The sequence below is a fragment of the Alligator mississippiensis genome, chromosome 2 (genome assembly GCF_030867095.1).
Source record: "Alligator mississippiensis isolate rAllMis1 chromosome 2, rAllMis1, whole genome shotgun sequence".
Taxonomy (NCBI): Eukaryota; Metazoa; Chordata; order Crocodylia; family Alligatoridae; genus Alligator; species Alligator mississippiensis.
In genome coordinates this window covers 100,712,678-100,719,679 of record NC_081825.1, presented here as the reverse complement: position 1 = coordinate 100,719,679, position 7,002 = coordinate 100,712,678, and positions in this window count along the sequence as shown.

The following is a 7,002-nucleotide window of genomic DNA, read 5'->3' as shown; positions in this document are numbered from 1 at the left end:
AGTCTGGTATTACAGTACCTCCAGGCCTGATGCTTATTCTCTCCTGGGAGAACAACTGTCTATTTTTTTTAAGAGCCACACAGAAAAATAGGTTTCCATCAGTATATTTGCTCAGTATGTTTTCTAGTCATGCTCAGTGTTGGCTGTATTTACTCAGCTTTATAGTTGGTTTCCATTACTGAGCACATGCTGTTTTTGGCAGTGGTATTTAGTATGCAGTATTTAGTATGACAATGTATTTAGTAAGATTTCTTGTATGTGAATGTAAGACATGGGGCTTTTTCCTTCATGCTGGTTGGGGAAAACCTCATCTTGTATTCAAGTAAATAGGATATATTTATTCTGCGGGTCAATGACCTATTCACCTCGTGGCCTGGTTTGGGTGGTTTTCCATAAGGCTATAGATCAGTGGTGGGCAAAACGGTGGATCCAGTGCCTGCATGCCCCTGCCCAAGGAGTGCGGGCACTGGATCGCAGGTCTGCCCCAGCTCTGGGCCATGCTATCTCGACTGCAAGATCTCAGCCCCAGCCCAGGAGCACCTACCTGCCTAGCTCCGAGTCCTGGCAGCATTCCTGGTGCTGGTCTCCATGGAAACCCCGACCCTGTGCTGTCATGGTGTGGCTGCTCCTGGGGTCTCTATGGAAACGTGCCACAGAGGCATGAGCAGGGGCTCCTGGGAAATGGAGTCTGCTGCTGGCCCGATCCATCCCGTAGGGTGGAATTCGCCCACTCCTGCTGTAGATTATCAGACCATGCTGACCTCTACTGAACACAGGACACAACTGTATTTTATTTGTGGTGGGGAAAAGGTGGCCAAACACTTTTAAATGTCTCCCCAAACTGAATATTGGAACCAGCTGGAGATTGGTTCAGCCCAGTCAAACTGGAGAAATCTCAAGGTCAGGTCTCATTTTCCCAAGCTCATATTCCCTGCATCAGGGGAACCCTGAAGTACGATGAATTTTCAGCTGCTTTGCATAAGCAGTCCAGTCCAAAGTAGCCATAGTGACCTCCCAGTCGGTTCCTGAGTGTGTTTTCCCCCGAGTTTTAAACATGAAATATGGAGCCTGCATCATCAAACAGACTGTGGAAAACAATGAACAAAGTGAAATGACATATGGATTTGATATTCCACACAGGAACAAACAAGCACGTGTGTTTCTTTAATGTAAACATTTTAAACGTTTGTCTAATTTGTGTACATTTTGGATAGAATTTAGCTATGATGTACACCATAGCAGAAATCAAATCGAGTTGCTATCCTTTATTCAGTATAATAGAAAACATGATTTTTCATAGAATCTTTTAAACTGTATTTTTACCAAACAGAAAGTTGGGGAGAAACCTATGACATATGTTAATCACATCACTGAGTGCATTACTGGAAGCCATTCATAGGCAAGGGTGGTGAGTGCAACACAAAAATCAGAGAAGTTGCCAGACTTCTCTAACTGAAATACAGTGCACAAAATGGATATTTTTTATTAAGCTCCAATTTAAAAATATACTACCTTTTTAATTGGGATCATGGCTAGTAATCAGCTGTCGCAGTGATCTTAGCATACCATAGCAAATAAATGCTGGAGAAGTAAGCTTTAATTTAAGGAAAGAAAGTCTCAACCCTTCTTCTTTCCAGACATATGTCTTAAAGAATAACTCCATTGCTAAGGAGACTTATATTTCTTCATTAAAGGGAGTTACTGTGAATGTGTGTGTTGGGGGAAGCAAAGGAAAACACTCCTAAGGTTTGGGAGGGAGTCAAAAGCTTGCTGAGGATTTTCCCTCTCTGCAGACCTGAGAAAGTTCATGAGAAGGAGGGAAATATCCCTTGACAGTTTCCCTTCAGCAACCCCAGATTTTAGTCTTTCACCCTAAAGACCTCCTAATATCCTTCTGCGATTTGCAGCCACAGGGGTTCTGGCTGCCACGACGTACATGAAAGAAGAAAAAGGAGGAAGTGCTAATATCTTTTCCCTGTTTTCTTGTCTTGCGTCCTTGCAACTTCCTGCCTCACAAATGCTCTGGGGCAGCGAGTCTCCAAGGGAAAAGGAGGAAAAAAAACTTATGGGAAAGACATGTAGAGTTGAAAAGGAATGTGTTTCAGGAGGACATGTGGAGAAGATAGGGGTTATAATGGTTAGAAGGACTTTGAGAGATTGGCTGTCTTGCTGGGAGGCATGAAGTGCTGCAGGTAGAAGAGTGGTCTAAGTGAGGAAGTACTCAAGACTAGCTTCACAGAGGAAAAGTTCTGTTGCTATGAACCATAGAAAGCTAATCTGCTGCAGAAGCTAAGGAAGTGTTAATGCTTCTCCCTTCCTTCTTCAGCTGCTCCTCAACAAATTTTGTTCCTTGCATCCCTGCACCACCAAGAGCTCACTCTCTTTCCAGCACAGCCTCAGTCTCCTACAAGGGGCTCACAAGTAGGACTATGGATTGATTGGAGTACCCTGACAATCCAATTCAGACAGAAATGGAAGAAGCTTGCTTTCCTCCCCTATTTGAGAAATGAGGTTTAATTGCATTTCCTGGTTTCTTCAACTTATTTTTCTTTACTCTCTTGAAAGTAATATGCACTCACATCACTGATTATGTTGACATTATTCCCTTGTGTGTGTTTTACCAGAGATCAGGACTTCTCTAAATTGAAATGGCATACAGCCTGAGGAATATGTTAGAAACACTGGCAACATTTTTTCTCTAAAGAACCCTCCCAGCCTTCTGTCCAGATCAGAGAAGTCCTTGATGAGTAACATATACCTGTCCAAAATGAGACCAAACTGTTTTTCAGTGGTCTTTCTATCAGGGCTGCATACAGAGATTGAGAACTACTGATTTCCGTTTGGATGAATGGACTGCAAGGTGGAAACAAAACTGGCTGGATCATTGGGCTCAAAGGGTAAAAATCAATGGCTCAATGTCCAGTTGGCAGCCAGGATCAAGAGTGGCCCAGGGGTCAGTCCTGGGGCCATTTTTGTTCAATATCTTCATCAATGATGGTGAAGATGGGATGGAGTGCACCCTCAGCAAGCTTGCAGATGACACAGGGTTCATCACAGGGGCATAAGTTCATCACGGGGGCACAGAAGGGAATTGGTGAGGTTTTATTCACCAAGGCGCCCCCAGGGGTTACAAGAAATAATGGCCACAAGCTAGCAGAGAGCAGATTTAGACTGGACATTAGGAAGAACTTCTTCACAGTTTGAGTGGCCAAGGTCTGGAACGGGCTCCCAAGGGAGGTGGTGCTCTCCCCTACCCTGGGGGTCTTCAAGAAGAGGTTAGAGAAGCATCTAGCTGGGGTCATCTAGACCCAGCACTCTTTCCTGCCTATGCAGGGGGTTGGACTCGATGATCTATTGAGGTCCCTTCCGACCCTAACATCTATGAATCTATGAATCTATGACACCAAACTGGATGGAGTAGTAGATATGCTGGTGGATAGTAGGCCTGTGCGAGTAGGCAGGTATTCGATCTGGCTTTGGATCTGGTTGCTTTGGATGACAGTGATCCGATCTGGAGCTCTGGATTGGTTTGCTGTTTCAATCCGGCCGAAGCGGCTCCGAAGCTTCAGAGCTGCCTTGAAGATTTGGCAATAGTCTATAATGGGGGATCAATTAAATATCTATAACTTTGTTGTTTTGTCTCTTATTTGAGTGAACCTTGCAGGGGTGGTAGCCCCTGGTGAAGCCACACAGCATGCCAAGTTTCAAGAAGATAGGTGCAGTGGTTTGGGGGGAACTGCACCCCAAATTCTTGAAAGCAAAACTCATGTCACGTCTACATGTTACATCACAGGGGGGTGAAAGCTGCAGGGGTAGTAGCTCCTGGTGAGGCCACAAAGCATGCCAAGTTTCAAGAAGATAGGTGCAGGGGTTTGGAGGGAACTGCACCTCAAGCTGCTGACAGGCAAAACTTATGATGTAGGTGGGTGCTTGGGCAACTGTGTCTGTCTTGGGGCACATGGGGGTGGAATCTAGTGTAGGCCTGGGTACGGGGCCCTGCCAGGCCACGAAGCCTGCCAGCTGTGTGTGTGTCTCGCTGGGGGAGTGCGTCTTCTGGAGCCCTGCACCTCAAGCTGCTGACAGGCAAAACTCATGATGTGGGTGGGTGATATTGTGTGTGTGTTAAGGTGCACCCTTCCTGGTGCTGGGGCCTCTGCACAACATGGCAGTGTGCCCCAGTGAGGCCTCCTCCTCCTCCCCTACAGTCTCACGTCCGGTCCACCACTTTGCGTGACAACAGGTAAAATAACTTAGCTAGCTCAACACCAGTAGCATCAGCAGCAGCATCAAAGGTACCCACACGGAACTGTCACAGAACCTGTCTTTTTATAAAGGAATTGACATCAAGAAGTAAAGATGTTGTGTTGTGTTGGACATATGGTGTTACTCATGGTGTGTGATGGCTTATCTTGTGTTTTTATGTCTATATGTATATTATGAAAAAAAAGGAGTACTTAAAAAAATGTATCTTTGGAAGGTTTAGGGTTGAAAACCCCTTTCTCAGGCTGAGGGAGTACCTGCAGTTGGTCCTGGATGGAAGAAATAGTAAAGAAACCAGAGGCAGGCCTGGCCTACAATGCAGGCAAGAAAGCCAGTCAGTGAAAATGGAAATGAAGGCATCAGGGGCTGAGGGACAGGGGGATGTAGTAGCTGCGCAGGTAAAAGTGCAGAGATGCCTGGGGTGTCAGATGTCCGGCAGGTCGCTGTGTGCCAGAACTCCACTGTGCATACTGAATCCATGAGTTTCTGTACCTACTACCTAGGAGGCTGATGAAGTGCAGTTCAAAGGCCCAGCTCTGAAAAGTGGTTTGTACATTCAAACAAGCACCTAACCTCGTCACCAGAACTGAAGCCAACTTCCTACAGCTCAAACCCTGCCAACTATCTCCAGTACCCCCACAAACTGCACACCAGAATCTATCAAAGACAACAAAACCCAACTACTTGTGGGGGCACATGTCTCATCAAAAAACACTCTGCCTCCAGTCTCACAGGCCTGCCTGATCCTGAGAGGGAACAAATTACAATGCAAACCACTTTTCAGAGCTAGGCCTATGAACTGCACTTCATTAGCCTCCTAGGTAGTAGGTACAGAAACTCATGGACTCCATATACACAGTGGAATTCTGGCACACTGCGACCAGCCGGACATCTGACACCCCAGGTACCTCTGCACTTTTACCTGCGCAGCTACTACATCCCCCTTTCCCCCCTGCCCCCCACCCCAGCCTGTCCCTCACCCCCCGAGGCCTCCATTTCCATTTTCACTGACTGGCTTTCTTGCCTGCATTGTGTGCCTGACCAGCCTCTGGCTTCTTTACTATTCCTTCCATCCAGGACCAACTGCAGGTAATTCCTCAGCCTGACAAAGGGGTTTTCAACCCTAAAGCTGGCATCCCAGGCAGCTAAGCTGAGCTCACTGGGAGCCTCATAACTCCATTGCAACCAGTAAGCGCCAGGTCTGGGCATTCCCTGCCAGGACTTTGTGCGTGCACGTGTTAGATGGAAGTTATGGCACCTCCTACCCACCTTTCACCAGGGGATCATTGGTCCTGGCATTTATGGGGCTGCTGCACTGCCAGCAGTCCCACCAGGCCTCCCTACCCTGGCAGGGTACAGTTTTAGTGGTCATGCCCAGGACCTGGGGCCTCCTCCTTCCCCATACCCCCAATCCCATACCTCCAAGTTTGTCCTGGCAGGAGAATGAGCTCAGCAGGGACATGTTCTTCCCCTGCTGGCTGGTGATGCAGTTAGTGCCCCCTCCAGCTGAGAGTGTGGCATTACTCAGCTTTTAAAAAACTCAAAAAAGGAAATTGGTGCAGATGGAGTGAGGAGGGTGGCACTCAGTCTGTCTGCGGGTGGAGCTTGGGGAACCCCAGCAGCGGGAGGTTCACCTTTAGGAACACCAGCTGCTCCACCAAACCAGGATCCAAGGAGGTGCAGTGTGGTGTCACAACATCCCCAGCAGTGCTGAACACCCTCTTACTTGGAGCACTGGTCAGTGGACAGGACAGGTGTTGCCGGGCAACCATGGCCAGATCCTGCTGCATCTGCCTGTGGTTTGACCAGTAGGCCAAGGGGTCGCAGTCCTGTAACTCCACATCCTCAGCTGGATAGGTAGCAACCGAAGCCTCGGCGCTACCTGCCCGAGGCTGGGATCTGGTGTATTTGGACCCAGCACTGAAGCCATGCCCATGGCCCACATTGGCAGTGGCTGGAGTAGAGGAGACTGGCTGGTGCTGGGAGTGCTGGCACGGGAAAATGAATCCCCCTCTTCCACATCCCCTCGCCTCTGCACTTCGGCCTCCCTGACCTTGTTCACCCGCACCTGCATCCAGTGATTGAGGGTTTTGGGACTGCCAGTGCACATACTCCCCTTCAACCTCAGGTCGCACATGCCCACCATCATGTGGACCATACTGGACTGCAAGGGATCCAGCCATCTCCCGATGCCCTCCTTCAGCCACCTCACCAGTTCCAGCACGTCTGGTGATGGCGGCCTGGCCCATCCAGGAACACTGGTCCCTGGAACTTCTCCATTTGGTTCTCCAGTTCCCTCACTAGGGAGATCACCTGGCTGAGGAGGGCATCACCAGTGCTAAGGGTCTTGGTGGCCTTGAGGACCACCAAGATCTGGGAGATGGTATCCCACTCAGCTCTGTTCAGGGGGCCGCTGATCCCAATCTCCCCAAGCAAGGTCATCTCATGGATGGTTTTCTGTTGCTCCACCAACCTTTCGAGCATCAGGTATGTGGAGTTCCACCGAGTCTCCACATCCTGCATGATTTTGTGCTGCAGGATGCTCAGCTCTTCCCGTTTCTCCCACAGCATCTTGTCCCCCTTGATGCTGCGGTGGAAGTAGCTCACCACCCTCTTGCATTTTGAAATCAGCTGGCTTGTAGCAGTAGTGGTGGCGGTACCAAAGCATCCCTCACTACTAGGTGCAGCCTGTGTGCCACACAGTGGATGCCAACAAAGTTGGCATCATGGACAGCCTTCACT